At 44.4% G+C, this 26,703-nt stretch overlaps 1 long non-coding RNA gene across 3 annotated transcripts in view; it reads left to right on the top strand.

The window, feature by feature from the left end:
- LOC137538716 (uncharacterized) overlaps positions 1-26,703 on the top strand; it is a 793,867-nt gene that overhangs the window by 55,734 nt on the left and 711,430 nt on the right. The window lies entirely within an intron of this gene.

The following is a 26,703-nucleotide window of genomic DNA, read 5'->3' as shown; positions in this document are numbered from 1 at the left end:
TGATCTGGCCATGTTATTCAGACTTGTTAGGCACAATGCAGAGATCGAGGAACAAAGGATTCTGGGAGAGGACCGCTATCTCCCCTTCATGCAATGTGAGTTGCTCATTGTCTTTTGACGTTTGTCCTGTTCAAAATCTATTCCTGAGAAACCTCAGTATTGATTTGTCATGTAAGTTAAATGACATTCCAATTATTGAGCTGGACGAATCCCAAGACACATCATGTCATTTCAAATCTATTTTATTCCTCTGGTTGCTGTCGTCAAACTCTTCATATTTAAAACGAATAGCAATATTTATGAAGTTACTTTTGTTAAACTAAAAATGCTGTGTTTTTTTGTCACATGTAACAAGAAGCCAGCCTAGTCTTTTATATTTTTCTGCTTGCTGGGAAACCTGCAAACACATACCCAATATACTTTTAAATATAGAGAAATATCAGTATTTCAGGATAAGAGTATATATGTTGTCTTAAAGTGGATGTAAAAGATGTTGGCTGAGTTTGCGATTCCGAAATCACTCAATTTCTTAATCCCGATTTTCGCGATTGCAGCAAAATGCTGCAGACAGTGCTTTTTGCTGTGGAACAACCCACATTGGGTTCCACCATTGCAGCACTTTTCAAAAGCTCTAATAAATTGCTGCTGGTGGGCCCTAGCCATAAATGTATGGAATAATTGTAAGGATGCATTAAGAGCAGTCTTTCATTCCCGATCCATGGTGTAAGCATTGAAGGTACGTCTCTTATGACAACATACAACTCAACTCCACCCTGTTGATAGATTGCAGTCCTGAAGACTGGAAAGTCTATGTACCGGCAGTTTGAGAGTTCATAGACCGTTATTTAACCACCTTACGACCGCCTAATGCCAAAAGGTGGCTCCCCCAGGACCACGTAACGCCGGCGTCAAGTCCTGTAGGAGTGCTTTGCAGGACATTGCACGTGCCAGTGCGTGCGCACCCTGCTTGAGTGATGGAGCTGAGCTCCATACATGAGCATACACAAAATAGGCAAGCACCATCTACTCAACCATAAATATGGGTAAATACATAAGCGTGCAGAAAGGAACCAATAATATGTCTATTTGTACAAATCGAGAGAAAGTAGTTCCCTAAAAAACCGCACCACTCACTTGAATAATAAATGAACAAGAACTTTTATTCAGTACACAACAAAATAAAAACACTAAAAACAGTAGATCATGGGGCACGAAGTAACAATAATTAGAAAATGCAATAAGTCTGGCCACAATGCCTGCATAACCACCTCCTAATGAATAAATACGTACAAATATGAATGAGCAGAATATAACAGTAAAACCAAAAAATCAATGATCCCTAAACAAGCTATCAGCCAAATGAGTGCAAATGGTGAAAAAATGGAAAAAGTGCAATGTGCATAAACAGAGGATGAGATACAAGTTCACCCCATCCAATGAACGAGTGTGCAAAATAGAGAACGAGGTGAGGAGCAATAAAGTGCTAGGTAGTGTGGAGATAAGCAGGGCTGAGATCTTACCGGGAGAGAGGAATGACAGGCATGGGAGAGGGGTGCCCCACGGACGCCGTCGCGATTCGCTGCCTGAATGCGCAGCTTCGACTGGGCTAAAGGACCTACATGAGAAGCCGGCTATTAAATACAGGACCTATGTGGGCGGGGAAGGGAAAACCCCTATGCTGAAATGTTGTATGCGCGGCCGCGCACTTAGAAGAAGCGGAAGCCGCGTCAATAGACGCCGCCCCACTTCCTCTCTCAGCTCACAAGGGTCATGGGAAATGTAGTGCCGAATAGATGAAGGAAGTACTGAACGAGGATAACTAGATTATAGTATAGGGACAATAAGCCCCAGAACAAAAACAAAGGATAAGTGCCCTAAATAAACATAAACGAGATACACATAATAATCAACAATAAAATTAATTACATTGATCAGAAAAACGAACATACATACACATCTCTATCTCAATACATATAAGGATAGTCAAAAATGCCATCTAGTGGATAAAACGGATATTGCTACAATTTCAAAAACATCAGCAGGGAAATACCCATATTGTATAACAAAATAATACACATAAAAAACAAAATTATATAAATATAGAAATACAAAACAAAAGTACAGGAGGCTCCGTCCGAAGAGTATTATTCACAGGTGTCAGAGAAGCAAAGAGGAACCATGTAAACTGTATCCATGCACCAGTATAGGCAAAATACATTCGGAATCCGGAAACCTAAAAGAATCATATGTTAGTAAGCGAAATAGATAAATATATCAAACAAGTTGATGGAGCATCTCAATAAACCTCTAATGTGGTCCATTATATAGAGATACCATGAAAGTATCCAATAGACTACCAACGGTATCAGTCACAAGAGAGATCACCCCAGAGGACTTAACAGGCCAGTGCACACTAGTCACCATGGTATAGAATTAATTGTTGGAACTACTCACAAATTCCAAACCCATAAGATCACAGTCTCACAAAACAAAACAAAACCAGCATAGCCATACTTGAGGAAATCAAAGAGAGGCACAACACAGCAGAGAACACCACCATGGGAGTGATCCGAACCGGTGAACCCACTCACCAAAGGTGTCACTGGTCAGGTGAGATATTTAGTGTAAAAAACCCAAAAAGGAAAAATCCTCATTGAGACCTACCGGTGATTTAGAACCAAGGTCGAAAATCCATCTGGTTTCATGTCTCAATAGTGACGTAACTATATTGCCGCCCCTGGAAGACATAAACACACGTTTTAGACCACACACTGTCCAGCCAGTTGTCAATCCCCCATGTACTCTAAAAGCATGGTCTGCCACAGGGGTAAGGGGTTTGCCATCTAGGAAGTCCCTCTCTGCCAAGCGAATGGTCGAGAGGTGCTTCTGAATGCGTGTTTTAAGTTTGTTTTTGGTTTGACCTACATAAAATAAATCACATGGGCACCTCAACAAATAGACAACTGCTTCCGTCTGGCAGTTGATAAACTCCTCAATACGGTGTGTCTTATGTGTTTTGGGGCTGACTATTTCCCTAGTAGGTCTCATCAAGGGACAAATGCTACACCGTCCACAGGGAAAACTCCCTTTAGTTTCCAGACGCCTGTTAGATTGCTGTTGATAATGGCTCCTACACAAACGATCCTTCAAAGTAGGTGCTTTTTTAGCTGTTAGGGTCGGTCTAGTAGTGATGAACTTCCCCAAAACTGGGTCAGTATGAAGGATTGGCCAATGCTTCGTCAAAATACCTCTGAGATCATCCCACCTGGTGTTATAAGGGGTACAAAGCCTTACCGTAGAGCTGGTCCGTTTTTTCTTTACGTACAAAAGGTCTTCCCGTCTGGAGTACTTGGCTCTCTGGTAGGCTTGTTTTACCGTCCGTTTAGGGTAACCCCTCTGTAGAAATCTGATTTCCAAATCTTTTGCTTGTCGCTCAAATTCCGACTCCTCAGAGCAGTTCCTTCGAACTCGCAGGAACTGTCCGGTAGGGATGTTGTTCTTTAGCTGCTTTGTATGGAAGGATCCATAGTGTAATAAAGAATTCACTGCAGTAGTTTTTCGGAAGAGAGTACTTCCTATCTGCCCATTATCTGTAAAATAAAGGTGTAAATCCAGAAAATCCACAGAGACAGGTGAGATCTTAGACGTTAAAACGATGTTCTTGTTATTTTGCCCCAATTCCTGAATGAATTCCTTTGCTCTCATTTCGGGGCCCTCCCAAAGAATCAGGATGTCGTCTATAAAACGGTACCACCCCAAAATGTTAGGGTGGTACCGTTCCAACGAGGGACTGAGCTGAGCTCCGTCATCAATCTATTAGCAGTGATCGCCACTAGCAGACTGTTAGATGGCGAAACCGCAGTCTATTTACATTGTACAGTGCTGTGTTCTAATGCAGCGCTGTACAGGCTGATGTCTGAGAGAGGATCGCCTTGATTGGCTAACGGGGGGGGGGGGGGGGGAATAAAAGAAATAAAAAAATAGACATTTATTTAAAATTAAATAAATAAAAAAACCAACAACTCTGCAGCAGCGATCAGAGTCCACCAACAGAGAGCTCTGTTGGTGGTCTTAAAAGGAGGGGGGGATTAATTTGTGTGCTAAGTTGTTCGGCTTTGCAGCGAGCTATTAAAGGGGTTCTCTGCATGTCTAAAAATACAAAAACTGACACCTGGGGCATCAGAGAAGGACGGCGTGGGCCATTACAGCTGCAGGGGGCCTATAGAAGCCCCAGGTAAGTGACGGGTTTTTTATTTTTAGACATGCGGAGAACCCCTTTAAAGCTGCAGAGCACCGAATTGTATAAAATCGCCTTGTCACTGGAGGGGGAAGCCTGTGGTCCTTAAGTAGTTAATGGACAGTTCTTGTCCACTCACAATCAGAAAACTGCCAGCACATATATTTTTACCTGAGGACAGTACTTGGTTTCTAGTTCTGCAAATTAACTACTCCAAGCGAGTAGGGTTGAAAACACACAAAAGTTCTACATCAGCGCACAGAGGTAGGTTCTATACTGTAAATACTTAGAACGTGAATATAACCTAAATGATTTTATATTTTTAAAGAAACATGAAATACTGTGTTAAAGAATATAGAAAAAAAAGACGAATAACAAACCATACAGTCACAGTAAAATTAAAAAGGGAGTAATAAAAGGTACTGCAATAAATACTCCTGGTGCACAAGTCATTAATTTTAAGCAAATACTCCCTGTTGGGGAGGAGAACAAGGGCTAAATACTACTTCACAACCAAAAAAGAACACCCAAGTTCTCTAAAAGCTTATCATCTTTATTTTCATGTATCAAAACACAAACAGACCCCACATATAACCCACCCACTCCCCCCTAAAAAAGCCTATCTAGTAGGTGGAGCGCTCCTCACACATGCAGCCACTCATACCAAGACACAAATTCTGGCTCTGGCCTAGAAAGTTGATCAATGATCATATGGGACCTCTGACCGCTGTGCAGCGATATGGGACAAAAACCATTCATGTAGCAGCATTCCAGCAATTCCCCCTCGTTTTAACGATTGGTGACCGCTGCAAAGATGATATCCTATCTCTTTCAATTGTTCAATCCAATCACAAGCTGTTTGTACATCTGGGGTTCAATACACCTCGTTCAACATGACACCAACAACTTCGACTTGGAACCGCCGGTTGTGCTGTGTTCTTGTATACATCAACAATTGCATTTACCGAACGTCTTAATGGGACTGTGTCCACGCTGCACAGCAGCACTCACCGCTTCTTCTACCCCTTTAAGGCAACACTGAGCGTTCCGAAACTTGCTGCTGCGGCGTCCCGCAGCTCACTCTGTCCATACTCCGTGACCTCCGGGGTACCTGCGGGCTGTTAGTGGAGTGTTTGGTCCTTCTCTGGCCGGCCAGACGGCGTGCTTTACTGGAGCTTTACTGGAGCAGCGAGCTGTGTTTGGCTTAACCGCTCACACTCTGTCGGCTTGGTGACCACGCCTGCATACGCGTTACGCCCACCTCATCACGTGGGCTTCGTCAGTGCAAGATCCTGTCAGTCTCATCTAGGGGGCGTGCTTCCAATCCTTTTATTTTCATCGTAGGTACTCCCTCTTACGACATGGCAACTCCTATTGGGTATATATTTAAGTTTATAGCTGACATTTGTTTTCTTTTTGACTTTACTCTTCATTTCCTTCATTAGTTTTATCTTTTCCTAGGAGAGGACCCAGGATCTTAGTATTATATCATGTATATGTGCGAGGATATGTAGGGATATTTCATTTTGACCAACTTTCCTTTTCATTCGTTGTGTCATTATTAAATCAACTAGCAACTTTTGCATATTGACATCTACATAATATCTCATCTACTCATACATGCAATCCACTCGGCCCTGATCTTATATATATATATATTTTTATATCCCAAATCGGATCCACAGTATCTATTCATTAAATTGGCCTTAAAAACATGCTGGCATCACTTTGATGGTATTATTACTGCATATTCAGTCTGGCAAGAAAACAGCCAGATTAAAATCTGTATTTAACCCTCCCGGGTATAATGTCCCCAGCGTATAGATCCAACGACTTTCTACCTGATATAGAATTTTTTCATAGTCTCCTCCCCTTAAACTTTGTCTGGGCTTGATAATGCCCTTAAATTTTAATAAATTGGGGTTACTGTTATGAAATATGGCAAAATGAGTGCCCAATGGGCTATCTTCATTGGCTTCTTTTATATTAGCTACATGTTCCCCTATTCGTTTTTTTAGCATTCGACCAGTCATGCCAACATATTTTAGACCGCATGGGCAAGTAATCATATATATTACCCCCACCGTATTGCAATTTATAAACGTTCTTATGTCATAACATCTGTCTCCTTTGGCATTTTGGAATATTTTCGATTTCTCTACTAATTTACAATAAGTGCACCCCCCACATGGGTACATCCCTGTTGGGATTGGACCCATGAAGCCCCTGCCTTCATTACCTGTCCTCTTAGGTCTAGAGTACACCTCAGTTTTCACTAAAGTGTCTTTTAGATTTGGGGCTCTTCGAGCTGTCATTGCAGGGTATGACCCCACTATTTTTGCAAGGGTGGGGTCTCTCTCTAATACATTCCAATGCTTATTGAGTATCCCTCTAAGTTGTGGCCAGTGGGATCCATATCTCGTTACCAGGCGTACTCTGTCATCATTCTTTTGTTTCCTCCTCTTTTTTAGGGAGGTCTCTCGATCTAACATCAGGGCTCTATCTTTTGCCTTTTCTAAAACCTGGTCCGGGTACCCCCGTTTCTGAAATCTATTGCACATCTTATCTACTTCTTCTCTGAAATTTTCTTCTTGTGAACAGTTCCGTCTCACCCATGGACCTATTAGAACTAGTCTTGACACACAACTGTTTTGTTGCAGATGGAGTATTATACAGACAGGCCAGGGGGACGTCGATGGGGGCCGCATGTGCACCAGCCTATGCTTGCTTGCACCTGGGAGCTTGGGAGCGGCAGGACATATATAGGAGAGTGGATTTTGGTGCGCATGCGGCCCTCTGGCTGAGATATGTGGACGACGTTTTTCTGGTTTGGAGAGGGCCAGAATCTGCTTTGTACGCGTTCTTGACAGATGTGAACAGGAACGCGCGCAATTTAAAGATAACCTACACTGTGGACAAATACAATTTAACCTTCCTGGATCTACAGATCAGGAAAGGAGAGAGAAGAATTGAGACTAGTTTGCACAGAAAAGAGACAGCTGGGAACACCTATCTGCATGGTGATAGTTTTCATCCATCAGCTCAAAAATGGGGGATTCCATATGGACAGATGGTCAGGGTGAGACGGAACTGTTCACAAGAAGAAAATTTCAGAGAAGAAGTAGATAAGATGTGCAATAGATTTCAGAAACGGGGGTACCCGGACCAGGTTTTAGAAAAGGCAAAAGATAGAGCCCTGATGTTAGATCGAGAGACCTCCCTAAAAAAGAGGAGGAAACAAAAGAATGATGACAGAGTACGCCTGGTAACGAGATATGGATCCCACTGGCCACAACTTAGAGGGATACTCAATAAGCATTGGAATGTATTAGAGAGAGACCCCACCCTTGCAAAAATAGTGGGGTCATACCCTGCAATGACAGCTCGAAGAGCCCCAAATCTAAAAGACACTTTAGTGAAAACTGAGGTGTACTCTAGACCTAAGAGGACAGGTAATGAAGGCAGGGGCTTCATGGGTCCAATCCCAACAGGGATGTACCCATGTGGGGGGTGCACTTATTGTAAATTAGTAGAGAAATCGAAAATATTCCAAAATGCCAAAGGAGACAGATGTTATGACATAAGAACGTTTATAAATTGCAATACGGTGGGGGTAATATATATGATTACTTGCCCATGCGGTCTAAAATATGTTGGCATGACTGGTCGAATGCTAAAAAAACGAATAGGGGAACATGTAGCTAATATAAAAGAAGCCAATGAAGATAGCCCATTGGGCACTCATTTTGCCATATTTCATAACAGTAACCCCAATTTATTAAAATTTAAGGGAATTATCAAGCCCAGACAAAGTTTAAGGGGAGGAGACTATGAAAAAATTCTATATCAGGTAGAAAGTCGTTGGATCTATACGCTGGGGACATTATACCCGGGAGGGTTAAATACAGATTTTAATCTGGCTGTTTTCTTGCCAGACTGAATATGCAGTAATAATACCATCAAAGTGATGCCAGCATGTTTTTAAGGCCAATTTAATGAATAGATACTGTGGATCCGATTTGGGATATAAAAATATATATATATATAAGATCAGGGCCGAGTGGATTGCATGTATGAGTAGATGAGATATTATGTAGATGTCAATATGCAAAAGTTGCTAGTTGATTTAATAATGACACAACGAATGAAAAGGAAAGTTGGTCAAAATGAAATATCCCTACATATCCTCGCACATATACATGATATAATACTAAGATCCTGGGTCCTCTCCTAGGAAAAGATAAAACTAATGAAGGAAATGAAGAGTAAAGTCAAAAAGAAAACAAATGTCAGCTATAAACTTAAATATATACCCAATAGGAGTTGCCATGTCGTAAGAGGGAGTACCTACGATGAAAATAAAAGGATTGGAAGCACGCCCCCTAGATGAGACTGACAGCATCTTGCACTGACGAAGCCCACGTGATGAGGTGGGCGTAACGCGTATGCAGGCGTGGTCACCAAGCCGACAGAGTGTGAGCGGTTAAGCCAAACACAGCTCGCTGCTCCAGTAAAGCTCCAGTAAAGCACGCCGTCTGGCCGGCCAGAGAAGGACCAAACACTCCACTAACAGCCCGCAGGTACCCCGGAGGTCACGGAGTATGGACAGAGTGAGCTGCGGGACGCCGCAGCAGCAAGTTTCGGAACGCTCAGTGTTGCCTTAAAGGGGTAGAAGAAGCGGTGAGTGCTGCTGTGCAGCGTGGACACAGTCCCATTAAGACGTTCGGTAAATGCAATTGTTGATGTATACAAGAACACAGCACAACCGGCGGTTCCAAGTCGAAGTTGTTGGTGTCATGTTGAACGAGGTGTATTGAACCCCAGATGTACAAACAGCTTGTGATTGGATTGAACAATTGAAAGAGATAGGATATCATCTTTGCAGCGGTCACCAATCGTTAAAACGAGGGGGAATTTCTGGAATGCTGCTACATGAATGGTTTTTGTCCCATATCGCTGCACAGCGGTCAGAGGTCCCATATGATCATTGATCAACTTTCTAGGCCAGAGCCAGAATTTGTGTCTTGGTATGAGTGGCTGCATGTGTGAGGAGCGCTCCACCTACTAGATAGGCTTTTTTAGGGGGGAGTGGGTGGGTTATATGTGGGGTCTGTTTGTGTTTTGATACATGAAAATAAAGATGATAAGCTTTTAGAGAACTTGGGTGTTCTTTTTTTGGTTGTGAAGTAGTAATAAAAGGTACACTTACTTTTAGATAGACTGTCCAGCCTTTTGACGTAGTAGTGCTAACTGGGAGCATTCAGTCCATTTGAATTTTAGAGTCGTTCCTTCGTTTCTGATGGGGTTCACACCAACTCCATGAACCTTGATAAAAACAAGGAACACCAAGAGCCCCAATAGTGTAATATGTACTGGTAAATGGTTACTAGATAGAGTAAATAGTAATATTCACAAACCAGTGTTACCATTAGTCAACCACTGTAAAGGCAGGTGGGGAGAGTTTCCTGACCCCACTCAGGAATAAGAAGTCGCTCTCTGTAGATGAGAAAAATGGGGTTCAACCCTCCACCCAGAACAGAGGCACCAAGAGGATAAAAGGAAGCTAAATTAGCTTAAAAACCAAATTCTTTGTAAATAGAGGAGTAGTGGTGGACTTATGTCCTCCAAGTAGACACACAACGACTGTAGTAAAGACAGTCAATATATTTTATTTATTTATGAACTCCAAATATGCAACGCGTTTCACAGGTTTGATCCCGCTTCATCAGGCAATAACAACGGAGCAATAGCATATGTGGTCAGTAGAAGAGCCAGGCACCTCTGTGTCTATGAACCATGAACCTTTGATGTATGTAGTACACATAAGCTTCCTAGCAAGTGCAGACAGCTCTTTCCGAGACTCCAAAATGGCAGGGTGGGTTCCTGGGCAGAACCAAAGGTGAAGACTTTGGTTACAGTATTGCCCTTTTTTGCAGTCCAGCATAATATGCATAAACATAAAGTGCTGCAAAACTTGAGGTGTGTAAGGCCTTTGCTTTTTCTTTAATATCAAATACAACATTTCTCATTAACAATGTTGCAAAATCCCAGAGCTTGCAAATAGTTAACTTTGACCAAGACCTTACTAAACTTCCAGGCACCCTGCAGGAAAGAAAACACAGACATAATTACTTCTGGCAGCATTGTCCCAAGCTGAGATGAGGGCAATTAACATCTGTTTACCACAGCAGTTCACCTTCACTTAGGCTGTGTACTCACTTCTAACTGATGTCGCCCATCGGGCATCAGGATCTGATCACCTTGGACGACATCACTGGGCTGGGCTGCACATGGTGGAGCTGACGATGCGCTGTGTTGCTATGCTAGGGGCGACAGAGGGATAACGCGTGGTGCATGCAGGATGTCATGTGATGGGAGTGGCCTGAACAATGGGATTGACATCACTGGGGTTTAGTACACCCGACCTGGCCGGTCACTCACAGGTCGGGTGTCGGCAGCTGCCATACAGATGCCTGATTATCAGCTGAGGCAGTCGTCATTGGCTGCCTCGGCCAACTTAGAGAGAAACCGTAACCAACAATTGAACTTCATCCCGATCAGTAGCTGATACCCCCATTCCCATGAGAAATCTTTTCCTTTTCTCAAACGGATCATCAGGGGGGCTCTGTATGGCTGATATTGTGGTGAAACCCCTCCCACAGTGTGATGTCAGGACCAGGGTTCTGACATCACAGTGTGGGAGCCTTGTTGCATTGTGGGAAATAGCAGCTGTTTACAGCTGATTCCAACTGCCAAAAAAGCAATCTCCTTCCACTGACATAACCTGCGAGCAGTTAAAATGTCACCATGTGATTAATGTCAGACTGTAAATCGGAGAGGAAAGATTTTACAATGGGCAAAAACTGACTAAATCATTTATACATAATTATTGCAAAAATGAATTATTTTCACTGGAGTTCCTATTTTTAAGTCAGGCGTGTATACAGGCGGACAAAACCCCATATAAGTTCCACTTTTCAGATAGATTCTCTGGAAGTCTGTGGATCAAGGGAGCTTTTAGCACCTCTCCACAGCTCCAAGGAGATGGACTGATTCATATTTGAATTGTACACACACCGGTTCTTTTACCAGGAACAGCTAACCTTCCTGTAACCCAAGAAATTCATATTTCCCATGTTTCATGCTGTTATAGACAGTACGAACATACAAGTTAAAGAGAAACTCCAACCTAGAATTGAACTTTATCCCAATCAGTAGCCCCCTTTTACATGAGAAATATGATGCTTTTCGCAAACAGACCATCAGGGGGCGCTGTATGACTGATTTTGTGCTGAAACCCCTCCCATAAGAAGCTCTGAGTACCGTGGTACTCTGGGCAAACTGCCACAATGTAACAATGTTCACAGACAGGAATTAGCTGTTTACAGCTGTCTCTAACAGCCAAAACAGCTAGGAGCAGCTACATAACCTGTCCACAGTAAAAATGTCACCATGTAATAAATGTCAGACTGTAAATCGGGGAGAGGAAAGATTTTACAATGAGCAAACACTGACTAAATAATTTATACATAATTATGGTAAAAAATGAAGCACTTTTTTTACTACATTATTTTCACTGGAGTTCCTCTTTAAACACTTTTTTAACAAGTTATTAAGGTTAATCTGACAAACATTCTGGGAAGTTTTAAGACAGATCAGACCTTCAGCACTGCGCGTAATAAATGTTCACCGTAACACGTCCAAGTTTAGCACTCTTGTCTCGTGCAAACTCTTTAACGCTTTACTGAACGCAGATATACAATCCGTTTATTGATATGATTTGTGGGCATTGAGAGATCGGCATACCAGGTTTTCAACCAGGTTGCGCTCCCTGAATGGGAGACTGCCCCCAGTTCAGATTGCAGCAAGGCTGGAATTGCTTGTCATATTCCCACCCCGCTGCAGACTAAGGCCTCGTTCAGACTATACGCGCTGCCGTGCGCATTTTGGCAGTGCGTATAGTGTGCGACACGCAAGAACGGTAGAAGGGCATAGACAGCCCTTCTACCGTTCCCATCATATGCGCTGCGTGGCAGCGCGATTGCGGTATCGCGTGCTGCACGCATTTTTGGGAATCGCAGCGCAGATCCCATTCATTGTAATGAATGGGATCTGCAGCGCAGCGCATAGGAGCGCAGATGGCGTGCGATCGGACGCGTTGCGTTCCAATCGCACAGCCATCTGCGCTAATGATGTGAATGAGGCCTAAGTGAAAACCTGCGGCGCACTCAGTCCTGAGTCCATTGTTCATCATTTGTTGGATTCCATTCCGACTCACCCGCAGGGCGTGTTCAAATCGCCATATGTGGATTATTCAACACAAAGACTTTGCTGCTTATTGAACTTGGCCAAACATGGTACATTGTTTTGAACTTTCAGACATTCTACCTCATTTTCTTATCTCTTACTTCCTATCCAACCAATCTGCTCAGCTGTCAGATATATTTGCTAGTTTCATTGAATATTTTTTGTGTATCGTTTTAAAATAACACTAACAATTTAATCATTCCAGTTTTGCCCTAGTTACCTGATTATTCTGATCTATGCTAGAACTATCTGTTCTCAAGAATAGACACACAACCGTATTATTTTTTTTTATAAATTGTTGATTAGCTAGGCAAGTTCCCGTCACCTCATTTCTGTCTGGAGAGTGGTGGCAGCAAATGACCTTGATTTCCAGCACGAAATGGATAACTTTTTTTGACCGATTGTACATGCAATCAAGATTGTACCATGTATGGGCATACCAACTAGTCTTTACTAGGTTACTTTGCTAACAGTGTATTCACCCCCAGAACCCTCTAGTGGATGAGACCTGAATGGCAACTGTGGCATAGTAAGATAGAATTGGCGATTGTTTGTCATAGGGTGTTTGTTTGTGGGGTTGAAAACCCTAGTAAGGAGAGCATGGGTCAGTACTGACTTTAATGGTTACAGCATAATATTCAGCCTTTATTCGTCCCAATGCCCGGCAACAGTCAGATTAGCATGGCCTGCAGTGATGATGAGGGAGGTGAGCGGTGACGGTGCATACTTCGTGTATATGTGCCGTCACTGCTCACCTCCCTCTTCATCACTGCAGGCCACGCTAATCTGACTGCTGAGTATGCCATGCATTGGGATGCAAAGCAGGGGAACCAGGCTGATGATCTGCAAGTGCCGGGCTCTGGGAAGCGGCGCAAGGGGAACTGTGAGCAGGTCTATAGACAAGCGAGCTGGCAGGCAGCACACCTGGCGAGGTCCAGCAGTGGCGGAGGGGGAAATCTAGGTACTTGAAGGGGTGTGGCGTGTTTCATCCAGCCTTTTTGGACCAATAGGAAGGAAGCAGGAAGGAAGCAGTAAGTTTAGGCAATCTGTTTCGGCATCCATGTCCTGTGCAAAGTTCTGTGTGGAAACTGCAGTCCGTTTTTGTGTTGCCTTTCATTGCCTCCGAGGTGATCCGGGCTTCGGGAAAAAGTGCAAAATCCAGACTCTTCGTTCAGTTTTCATGAACTGATCCCATGGATCCGTTTTTGGACCAGAGTGAAGATGGCCCTTATTTTTAACACTGGGATCCGTGGCTCCGTTTTTGTCCTTTTCAAAATAAGAACAACACGGATGCGGTTCGTGAACAAGTGTGAACCAGCCTGTATGTAGATTTTTTTAATAACCTTGCATCATTCTGTCACAATTTCAGTTTTAAAAGCACTCTGTAGTTCAAACTAAAAACCAAAGCAGAGCTAATGACCCTTTGAACTTTCCTGCAGTAAAACCTTATCTCAAGCTCTCTCTCACTGTTTCTTTGCTGTTTTAGGAGCTGTATTTGACCCAGTGGGTGGAAGCTCAGAGACACTCTTTTGCATAGATAACTGAAGATTTTTAAACTCTTACTGTACTGAAAAACTATACAAGACTCTTCTCTTCTACTAATGTTCTATTTCTTATACAATAACACACTGCGTGCTGGTATTAAGTGAGTATACCTCCACTGGTTTCCCCCTCTGTTTATAATGAAATGTGTGAAATCAGAGGCTGGCACTCACAGTACCACCTACTGCCACCAGAATGTGGTCAAGTATCCAAAACAATATCACCTTAAACAATCTTCCTATGCATACAGCCAATGTGCATCATATCAAGTTCAGAATTCACACTTTGAGCAGAACTGGTATGGTTGATAACTTATAATACAGTCCAATTCAATTCCGATTTTTCCACTCCACCATAAACCAGGTCACTGCCGTTTTTCAACAGTCCCAACAGATAGACTCTGTAAAATAGGACAGCCGCCACCACACCCTAGTGAGCGACACTCACCGTGTGGTAAGGCTAGGGCCACACTAGCTCCGGGTGCGGGACGCATCCGCGGTCCTGCCTCCGATTTACAAAAACCGGAACGCAAACGGGTCTGTGCTGCCTTTTTTGCAGCACACGTTCTGGATCCGTTTGCGTGTTTTGTTTTTTTTCTAGAGTTGGTAGTAGCCACAATGGGAGGCTGCGGGCAAAGCGGCGGCCAGGGGGGGTCACCTCCCCCCTCTGGCTCACCTGGGTGCCCCCCGTCCCCGCTCCCCCTCCAGCTCGCACATAATGTAATAAATTGTACCTAAGTTCGGCGAACTGGGCTTTTACGCCCACACCACTCGCCGTCACTTCCTGCAATGCCGCCCTCTGTATTTCAGTGGGCGGCATCGCAGGAAGAGACTCGAGCGGTGTGGGTGGAAGTGCCCCGCTCGCCGAAGTTCCTTAGGTACAATTTATTACATTATGTGTGAGCTGGAGGGGGAGCGGGGACGGGGGGCACCCAGGTCAGCAAGGGTGGGGTGTGACCCCCCCCTGGCCGCCGCTTTGCCCGCAGTCCCCCGTCCTGGCTGCTACCCCATCCAGCATGGCGGCCCCATCCTTCACCAAGGGACACTAGAAACTGATCCGTTTCCAGTGTCCCAAAATGTCAGTGAACAGGGAGGCCCGTTTACCCATTGATTTTCACTACCCGTACGTGTATACAGGTCCGTGAAAAATGCTGCAAGTCCGGACTCTGCGTTCCAGGTTTAAAAATGTATTCCGCGGATCGCACGCGGATACGTTTTTAACTTGAGTGTGTACTGTTCCTATTTTTAACATTGGTATCCGTGGCTCAGTTTTTCGTCCGGGACAAAAAACGTAGCTACGGATACGTTTTTAAAGCAAGTGTGAACCAGCCCTGACCTACTGGCAGGTCAGATGGCACCTTGGGACCGTTATCTGGTGGTCCCCCACTGCTGTGGCAATATCCGGATTTCTCCCCAATGTGTAGACCTCTTTTTTAGTAGCAATACCTCAATAAAAAGGCCTTATGATAGTGTAATTGTAATGATCTGCTCAGCTGCCTGCGCAGGCAGGGCAGCCTTTTGACCACTGTTCAGGTCTGCATTCTGCAGGTCTCTGGAAGAGAGACCTTTTGTCAGTATTGCAGCTTGCTGCTGAGGAATTTGCATATGTTTGCCATGCAGATTGCCTAACCACATCCCTTGTGGGCTTGCTCTATAAATACTATGTGATACCACAGTAAGTGGCTGGTCATAAAGAGTTAGTCCTGTGGAACACTCGCCCGGAGTGTCAGCCTTGCTCTTTGTTTGAAGATTAGCCTAGAGTAATTCCTGGGACTGCACTAGGCAGGTTTCCCTAGTGCAGTTAGGATTGCTTATCTGTTTTGTTTGTCTGTTGCGATTGTCCTGTCCCAGCGGTGGTCGACAGGAAATCGTTCTGTGTGTCTGGGTGCTAACCGGAACAGCGGTTGTTACTGGTAGCCCCTTCTGATCTGTCTTCCTGGATCGCACCAGCCACTTTCGCTAGTGCTGTGGATCCTATCTCTCGCTTGCTCCTGTGTTCGTGTGTCTGTCTTGTCGGCTACGAACGCTTGCTGGAGGCTCGGTGAGGTAACCGTTAAGCAAGCGCTCGCGTCCTCTGTTCCATGTTTGTCTATCGGTGGTTTGTTAGGCGTGTTTGTCTCTATTGTGCTTATCACGTGGAGACCGCGCATAAACTCGCGCACTGTTGCGAATGAGTACGGTGTTCGCGTTTAGCTAGCGTTTGTTATTTTCCGTATCTCCTCATTGTATTATTTGCTGTGCCTTTGCTACTCTCGTGCTCTGTCTTGCTGTAACCTTGTGTCACGTCTGGCGATCGCACTTCTCGCGATTGCGTTCCTAATTCATATCTACTGTTGTGTGTGCTCTGTCGCGGGTTGGCGACTGGATTGGTGCATACACATACAATCTGTCGCTTTGCTCTCTCTCCTTCAGAGCTACCTTGCCCTGCGTTCCGTCCCTTCGTGCAGTTCCTGTCTGGCGTGTGTGACAGGGCAGAGGAGCTGTTCCTCTGCACTCCACAGCTCCATCTGTCGACAGGAATTTCCCTCTACAGGTGCATTGCACCTTTTGCTGGGTTCCCGCAAATTCTACGCTTGTGGAGGATTTCCGCAGTGTCAGCGCACGTCTTGTGCGCTGATCACGGAGAGAATCCCACAAGCGTTACAGTAATACTGTTTCTTTCATCAAAAATATAAAATTACATTACAATTTCCAGGTTAAAATCAGAGTGTAGAATTTTCCCACGGCTCCACCCCGTTTGGTGGCCGGCTGGCATAAGTGTCCCTCAGAAGCTGATGGAGTTTTGACCGCCGCGCGCTCGGTCATCCGCGTCTTCCTCTGCCCAGGATCGCGTCGTACCTGCGTGCATTCCGCTTGTCTTTTCCGTGTCTAGGCTCCGCCTTACGTTCTGTCATACATGACTCATCTATTTTCTAGCTGTAGTACACATACAGTTCATTATTTCATAAGTTTATTTTCGCTTACGGTTTGGTTTAAGACCAACCATGCCCATCTCACTACGTTGCATTCTTAAAAGGCCGTTATTTTTTATTTTTGCACATTGCCAGGACTTATTAATCTATTGTCTGTAGGCAGGATGTCAGTTATAAAAGATTTTTGGAAATGCTGGTAGTCCAAGAGAATTTTAAGTATCAATTCTGAATCCTTTCTAGCTCCAGGTCGTCATGAGGCCACTAAGACACTTTTAACCTCAAGTTTGTGTATTCAAATGGGTCTGCTCTCTGCAATAAAACATGTTCCTGGGCTGATGCATCCCAGGTATTCATTACTGTTAATTAGTGCTCTGGCCTAATTGAAGGGGGGAGAGCCACCGAGATGGAATAAAATATAAGAGTAGGAGGTGGTTTACCTCAAGGAGTACATGATCAATAGATCTGAAAAAACTTTAATAAATTTACGTCTGGCAACACATTTCATGAGACTGAATGCTGACTTTCTCAAGTTGCTCAAAACCACTATTGGGCCAATAATGTAGTGTATTTTACAGACCATGCAAATATGTTATTGCAAACTCTTCATCTGTAAGCTTCAATATGAATTTAAATAAACCTTTCATAAGCTATAAATTTGAGTGGCCAATCAATTACAAGTAATAAAGGATATACTGTAATAAAGAAACAACTTTGCATACTCTCCTAAAATCTGGTGTAGCTGGAAAACGCTACAGCTACCAAACAGAATAAAAGGGATGCATGTAAAAAATCACATGTAAATAAACACTTGCATCTATGTATTTTAACCACTTCCTCCAAGGGTTTTTCCCCTTAAAAAAAAACGCAATTTTCACCTGTCATTGCTCCTTCCATTCATTTGCCAATAACTTTATTACTACTTATCACAATCTATATCTTGTTTTTTTCACCACCAATTAGGCTTTCGTAAAGAGAACCTGTAAAAAAAAAATAACGTACCCTAGTGGGTACTCACCTCAGTTGGGGGAAGTCTCAGGGTCCCAATGAGGCTTCCCCCTCCGCTGTAGCTGCAGGCAATCCAGCGCTGGCTCCCCCGAAGTGTCCCAGAATCCTCCCTTGACAAGGCTGAGAAGCGCTGATTTATTTACCTTTCCTGGCTCCAGCAGGGACGCTGTTGCGGCTTTCCACACGGAGATAGGTGAAAATAGCCGATCTCTGTTGGGTCTGCTCTACTGAGCAGGCGCAGGAGACTTGCACCTGCGCAGTAGAGCGGCCCGACAGCAATCGGCTATTTCCCCCTATCTCCGAGCGGAAAACCGATACTGCGCCTGCGCTGGAGCCGGGAAGGTAAAAATTTGCATCACTGCCGTTCGGGGAGCTTTTTTGCCACCGCTGTGGGACCGAGGAGGACGGGGGAAGCCTTGATCAGATCTGGAGGCTTCCCCCACCCCAGGTGAGTACCCCCCTGGGGAACTTTTTCTCATTACAGGTTTTCTTTAAGGGGGAAAGTTTTGCTGAAGGAAAAATAAGAAAAAAATGGAAAAAATGTATTATTTCTTAGTTTCCGGCCATTATAGTTTTAAAATAATAAATGTTACTGTGACAATGGATGATTGGATTAGGACTGCAGACTCTAATGTACAGTACTGTATTTGTTGTCCCATAGAAAACTCACCTTCCACCCAAGCTCTGGAGACATCAGAGATACACCTTATCAGCCTAAGGCCATTCACTATTTAGGCTGCTGAGTGGTTGGCTCTCGGCAGGAGGCAGACAGCTAGGCACCTGAGAGCAGAGCTGGTTTCATGTTTGTACCTCATGGAAAGGAGTTGGACTATGTCTGGGGAAGGGAGAGCAGCTCACTGGATCTGTTGTGAGCCAGGAGAATTCCCCATGCGGCTAGGACCCAGAGAGGGTTTGCTGAACTTAGTGTCCTGAGGCCCTGGACTGTGGACTGGTGTATCTCACCCGCATCTGGTCGTGTAGACTTGTCGGATGTCTACTGGATATTGGGACTGATGAGAACTGCATCTATTGGGACTGTTGGGATCTGTTGTGCACCTCTTGGACACCTTCTATTGGTGGAGTTACTGGAACTTTGGGACTAATTATGTTGCTTTGCCTGCGAAGCTGGGAATTGTGACTGCTTGGTAGGGGGGAATCTGTGACACTCCCTTGTGGATTATATAGCAATATTGTGAACTTTTTGTGTGAACTGTGTGACCAATAAAGGCCCCGCCAGTCGGGTTTAGTTTAATCTTCCGCTATACACTGTGTCTCTGGGCTCTGTGGTCTCGGAACCGTCACAGTTACCGTTAATTAAAACCCGCACATTTTATTTGCCCATTTGTCCCAATTATTGCAACATTTAACCTTTTTCCCTAGTACATTGTATGTTGTCCATATTTTATTTGGAAATAAAGGTGCATTTTTTCAGTTTTGCATCCACCACTAATTACAAGCCCATAATTTATAAAGTAACAGTAATATACCCTCTTGACATGCATGTTAAAAAAGTTCAGTCCTTAATAGACCTGAACGATTTTAGGAACAGTTTGAATTGCACGATTTCTGTCAGAAAATGCGATTTTGATTCAATTCACTATTTTCAATACACAACGATGGATCAGCACTCTGATGGTGAGTATGATGTCCCCCAGTATAGGTAGCCAGCTACAGGTGCCCCAGTATACCATAGATATGCCAGCTATAGGTGCCACAGTACAGGTTAGCCAGTGTATAGGTGCCGCAGTAGTAATTTTTTACAACATTTTTTTTTTGGGGGGGGGGGGGGGGGACTATTGATGAGTGTGGGAGGTAAGGAGTTTTATATGTAAAAAAGTCTGTTAGCAGAAAAAAGAAAAAAAATTAGATGTAGTTTTACTATTCATAGTAAACAATACGTAGTATTACCGCATAAACAGGAAGTGATGCGTGGACATGTAAGTATCGACTTTTGTGAATGACTGAACAGTCTTATAAATGGCGGCGGTCATTCACATGGGGACTTAGAACAATGAATGGGAACTGTGCTCCCATTCATTGATCTCCCAGCTAACAAGCATGGGGGGGCGAGCGGGAGTGCGGAGCAGGGGAGGGATGTAGTAGCTACGTCCCTGCAAGGAGATATGGGATTTTGCAGGGACATAGTTAATCGTCCCAGGAGAGGGGAAGTGGTTCAATTACAAAAGGGATTCTCAGGAACATGGCAAGTTATCATCCTTAGAACAGTTGGTTGGTTTAGATATGCTGTATCGCTGCTCCAATGCCTGGTACAGATCATGCAATTTCAAATCAATCATTTCCGGCAGTTCAGATCAGAAAATCAATTGGAAATCAGATCACTTTTATACAAAATCGATCAGAAAAATTATCGGAAAGCAGTTTGGACCTGTTGGAAATTATTAATTTGACTAGCAATCTGATGGAAAATTGCATGGTGTGTACCAGGCATTATAGGTCCAGTATTCCCAGGGTTAATCCTCAGTGAGAGATGCAGTCCAGTTTATATTTGGTGCTGTGTGGTCTGCCCCTGTCTCTGTGTTGCACTATACTGTGAGGGGTGAATGTGCAATAGGGAAAGTAGATGAAGCACATGCCTATTGTAGAAAGGTTTTGAGCACATCTAACATGTTTGTGAGATCAGTACATGGTCAAGGAACCTTTTCACTTTTGTGTGCTTCTGAGGTCCAACTGTGGTATTCATGGAGTGACCCATTTATAAGCAGATGGCATTGAGAGAGAACCTTACATTTATTCCAGCAGTCAGAAAATACTGTTGGGGTTGGTTGTTTTGACTCCTGCCCTAACGTACTATATGGTGTGTGTGTGTTTGTGACTCTTGTCAGGACGGTAAACTGTTACCTCTTTGTGTGAAGTCTACTTTGAATGAGCTTCCTCTAAAATAATCTATTTTAAAAGTGTGAGAATTGCATAAAATAATAGGATAAAAGTCTGATTTTGCCATTGTTAATACAGATTTGGGAAAATACCTTTTAATAATGGGAAAAAATGAAAATCTATCCTGTGCGTGACAGATCTGTGGTAGGGAAGGGTTATGACAGATTTCAGTAATGCATAATGATACTACTTTTATGAATTTGACAGATTAATGTGTATTAAAAGCTTAAATTATGTCTTGCTTAGCATAAATTTGACAGAACCAGTTAATTTACATTGTCTTAAGCCTGTATGATGTCAATTTAGTTCTTCATGAATAAAATCAGTGTTAAATTGTATAGCTATTTTTTTTTTCCTGTCGAAACAAATACTACAGTGTTTGCTTATTAGACTAAATAGAGTATTTGTATAGATAGAGAAGTGATACTATTAAATTGCTTCAGTCTGGGAGGCTTTGGGCGTAATTTGTTGAACCAAAGAGTTGCAGTTGGCAATCTTTTAACTTAGTTTGCCTGTTCTGGCCATGATTGCCAGGTGGGATTGTGCCCAGATGACAATGCAGAAAAATATTCATGGCTCTCTGCATAACTAGTTCAGTTAAAATAAATAATCAATCTGCACAGGGGGCAACCAGCCACTGAAGGCTGGTGGAGATTTAAAAACACAACTCCACTTGTGTGACCAGTTAGAATTGAATACGGTCGCACTCTTGGCAAAACAACAAAGGACCTATCAGGAGAGGCGGACTCTGCGGCGGGTGAGCGCGCATAGTAGTTACACATCTCACCTTCCTTCCGCCGAACCTCCGCAGGCTCTTTCTTCTTCCTCTCCTGGCATCTGTCGCATTGATAACAGCAGCGCCCCCTGTGATGTTGTGACCGGACGGAACAGGAAGGAGGTGGAGGCTGTAAGGGATCATCAGAAGGAAGGTGAGTTTTAACTACTATGCCCGCTCCCCCCGCTGCTGCAGGGCACCTACCTATTTAACCTACACTGGAGGCACCTATCTAACCTACAGTGGAGAAACCTACCTATGTAACCTATACTGCGGGCACCTACCTATCTAACCTACACTGGATGTACTTACTTAGCTAACCTATAATGGGGCACCTACCTATCTAACCTATACTGGTGGCACCTACTTATATAACCTATACTGGAGGCACCTACCTATCTAACCTATATGGGAGGCACCTACCTATTTAACCTATTCTGGGGACACCTACCTATCTAACCAACAGTGGAGGCACCTACCTATCTAACCTATATGGGAGGCACCTACCTATTTAACCTATTCTGGGGGCACCTACCTATCTAACCAACAGTGGAGGCACCTACCTATCTAACCTATACTGGTGGCACCTACTTATATAACCTATACTGGAGGCACCTACCTATCTAATGTATATGGGAGGCACCTACCTATTTAACCTATTCTTGGGGCACCTACCTATCTAACCAACAGTGGAGGCACCTACCTATCTAACCTATACTGGTGGCACCTACTTATATAACCTATACTGGAAGCACCTACCTATCTAACCTATATGGGAGGCACCTACCTATTTAACCTATTCTGGGGGCACCTACCTATCTTACCTATACTGGGGGAGCCTACCTATCTAACCTATACTGGGGGATTTTACCTATCTAACCTATACTGGAGGCACCTACTTATCTAACCTATACTGCAGGCAGCTACCTATCTAACCTATACAGAGTGTGTGTATTTCCACAGTGTGTGCGCGTGTGTGTGTGCGCGTGCGTGTGTGTGTGCGCGTGCGTGTGTGTGTGCGCGTGCGTGTGTGTGTGCGCGTGTGTGTGCGTGTGCGCGTGCGTGCGTGCGTGCGTGTGTGTGTGTGTGTGTGTGTGTGTGTGTGTGTGTGTGCGTGTGTGTGTGTGTTAGGCTGAAGCCTATCACAGCCGATCGCACTGATAGGAGGGAAGTAAACAAAATTAAAAAAAGACATTTTATTTAAAAATACTACAAATAAATATTTATAAAAAAAACAACAAACATTGGTGGAGCGGTCAGACAAGACAAGACAAGACAAATAACATTTATATCTCGCTTTTCTCCTGGTGGACTCAAAGCGCCAGAGCTGCAGCCACTAGAGCACGCTCTATAGGCAGTAGCAGTGTTAGGGAAACTTGCCTAAGGTCTCCTACTGAATAGGTGTTGGCTTACTGAACAGGCAGAGCTGAGATTTGAACCCTAGTCTCCTGTGTCAGAGGCAGAGCCCTAAACCATTACACCATCCAGCCACTGACCAACTCTGTTGGTGGGGAGAAAAGGGGGAGGGGGGGGGGAATCGCCTGTGTGCTGAGTTTTACGGTCCTGCAGCTTGGCCTTAAAGCTGCAGTGTCCTATTTAACTAAAAATGGCCTGGTCTTTAGGGGGGTTAACACTGCGGTCCTCAAGTAGTTAAATGATACCAGTTTCCTTGCAGCCCTGCTGATCTGTTTGGCTGCAGTAGTGTCTGAATAACACCAGAAACAAGCATGCAGCTAATCGTGTCAGATCTGATAATGTCAGAAACACCTGATATGCCGCATGCTTGTGCAGATCTAGATTTAAAAGTATTAGGTGCAGATGATCAGCAGGATAGCCAGGCAACTAGTATTGCTTAACCACTTGAGTACCAGAGGTTTATACCCCCCCAGTGACCAGGCAATTTTTCACAATTCGGCACTTTACATCTTCAATGGTTTATTGTTCTGTCATACAACTTACCACCCAAATGAATTTTACCTCCTTTTATTCTTACAAATTGAGCTTTCATTTGGTGCTATTTGATTGCTGCTGCTATTTTGTTATTTTTTTAATTAAAAGACCTATATTTTATAAAAAAAACAAAACATACTGATAAGTTAATTTGCTTCCCCATGATTGGCCCTAGACTAAGATGCATACACTACACTATACATACATAGGCATATGCCTATGGTAGGGATTAGATTGTGAGCACCTCCGAGGGACAGTTAAGTGATAAGCCTATACTCTGTACAGCGCTGCGTAAGATGGCAGCACTATAGAAACATTTAAATTCACCTTCCTCAAGAAAACAGCCTGCCCGCGCTGATCAGCCGCAGGCAGGCTGATTGCTGGGGCTGGCTTTTTACAGTGACTGGAGCTCGCACTTGTGTGAGCGCACACTCCGTTAAATCTTGCTCCTCGCAAGATGACACCATACGGCGCTGCTGAGGAACAACAAAGCCATTCTGCAGCCACCAATCTGCATTAGACGGTCGCAGAGAGGTTAAAAGGAAATAAATATGGCAGCCTCCATATCCCTCACGCTTCAGTTGTCCTTTAACTCTGTTATATTTGTCCCCATTGTGAGGTGGGATATTGTACATTGATAGAAATTTTAAACCTATTACAGTTCATGTACCTACACATTACTAAACTCCTCGGAAGGAATGTATTCTCTTCATTCTTTGTCACATTATCCCTTTTGCTTTTAGTCCAACAGCTGTTAAATGTCTTTGTATGCATCCAGTCCTAACCTATAAATAAATGGAGATATAAACTTTACCAGCTCACATTTGATGAGACTATTCCTGGGTCTTGGAAACAAGCTAATATAGACTCATTCTCAATGGGCGTAGAAAAGAACCACTCCCTTCAAAATGTTCACATATTGTTGCTTTGCAGGCTTTAGAGCTGGTTCACACTAGGTCCGTAAACATATCTGTGGCTCCATTTTTAAAACCTGATCAAAACCGGAGCCACGGATAGCAATGTTAAAAATAGCAGTCGTCTTCACCCAAACAAAAAACAGATCTGTCTGCGTTTGTGGGGACCCGTTTTCAAAACCTGCATGGAAGGTCCAGATTTGCTGCATTTTCACGGGCCGCGTATGGATCCTGATACACGCAAGGGTAGTCAAGGGCAATAGGAAAACGGATCCACCTCTACACAGGCATCTTTTGACACAGTAACTGTTTTGTTTTCTGTGTCCCAGCCCAGGGATGGCTCTAGACCAAGTTGCGCCTGGGGCAAGGTCAGGTTTTGGCGCCTAAACTGCCATTCATTTTGCCGCCTTTTTAAGAATTCAACAAACTGCGCCTGGGGCAAGAGACCCGCCTGCCCCCCCTAGATCCGTCGCTGTCCCAGCCCTGGCAGTGGGTGGGGAGAGGGCTGCCATGCTGGAGAGGGGGTAACAGCCAGGATGGGGGGTTTGCAGCGGACGGCGGGGAGTGGGGTCCCCCCCTTACCTGGGTCACCTCTTCCCCGCTCCCCCTTCAGCTAGTTTCTGCTTAAATACTTTAAAAGTCAATGTTATAAAGCAAGTGGCGAGTGGGGAACTACTCACTTCCTTGCGCTCCACCACTTGCCGTGTCACTTCCTGTATGTCGCCCAATGAAGTACAGAAGGCGGCATGACAGGAAGTGATGCGGTGAGTGGTGGAGTGCAAAGGAAGTGAGTAGTCAAAGCCCTGGGGGTTGCTTTTGCCGAAGATCTGCGCATTTTCGCTTGGTAGGCTCCACTCCTCCTTCAGTCTCCCAGCAACGATCGCCGCTCGGAGACTGTTAGACGCTGTCTAATTACCCCTTACAGCGCTGCGATCTAAGGCAGGTGTGACACGGCTGTCCCCTCCATAGACTGGGATGTGATCGGTAGAGATGGCCCGAACGGTTCACCAGCGAACTTCCGTGGTTCGCGCTCGCGGCGAACCGGGAACTTTTCCGGAAGTTCGGTTCGCCCCCATAGTGCACCATTAGGGTCAACTTTGACCCTCTACATCACAGTCAGCAGGCACATTGTAGCCAATCAGGCTACACTCACTCCTGGAGCGACTCCTCCCTTATAAAAGGCAGGCACCGCCGGCCATTACACTCACTCGTGTGCCTGCAGTAGTGAGAGAAGGGACAGCTGCTGCCAGACTCTCATAGAGAAAGATTAGTTAGGCTCTTGTAGACTTCTTAGCTTGCTCCTGGCTGATTCTTATTGCTAAAATAGCACCCCACAACAGCTCTTTTGAGAGCTAATCTTGTTCTTGTGATCTTTTTTTTTTTTCTGTGTGTCCCACTGACATTTGTGTTGCATAGACAGCCTTGCTAATTCATACTGTGTGTGCCACTGCCAGGCCCAGCACATTCAGGGACTACCTGTGTGACAGGTGCACATTGTAATACCCATTACTGCATATACCTACCTACCTGTTGATTAATTTCACATATACAGCAGGGCCTCGAAAGTCCTACTGTATTGTTATTTTGCGGTTCGCGCAAACCAAACTTTTTGCGGAGGTTCGCGAACCGAAAATCGGAGGTTCGGGCCATCTCTAGTGATCGGCTGACATAGGCTGAAGCCTATGACAGCTGATCACACTGATTGGCTGGCAGGGGGGAGGGAGGGAGAGGGATTAAAATAAAAAATACACTCATTTAATCAAAAATAAATAACAACAATATTTGTAAAAAATAAACAAAGATCTGGGGGCGATTAGACCCCACCAACTGAAAGCTCTGTTGGTGGGGAGAAAAGGGGGGGGGGGGGGCATTTGTGTGCTGTGTTGTGCAGCCCTGCAGCTTGGCCTTAAAGCTGCAGTGGCCTATTTTACAAATATTGGCCTGGTCTTTAGGGGGGTTTAACACTGTGGTCCTCAAGAGGTTAAGCAGAAACTAGCTGGAAGGGGAGTGGGGAAGGGGGACCCAGGTGAGGGAAGGGGAGGGGGTGTCCCCCCTCCCCACTGCTGACCCCCCTTCCTGCCTGCTCTTCCCTCCAGCATGGCGTGGGAATCAGGAGGTTTCCAGGGACTGGAAACATCCCTCCAAAAAAAGCATTTTCTCCAAAAAC

Source organism: Hyperolius riggenbachi, chromosome 11 (genome assembly GCF_040937935.1).
Source record: "Hyperolius riggenbachi isolate aHypRig1 chromosome 11, aHypRig1.pri, whole genome shotgun sequence".
NCBI lineage: Eukaryota > Metazoa > Chordata > Amphibia > Anura > Hyperoliidae > Hyperolius > Hyperolius riggenbachi.
The sequence above is the reverse complement of the archived record's forward strand: the minus strand, read 5'-3'. Positions and strand labels throughout refer to the sequence as shown.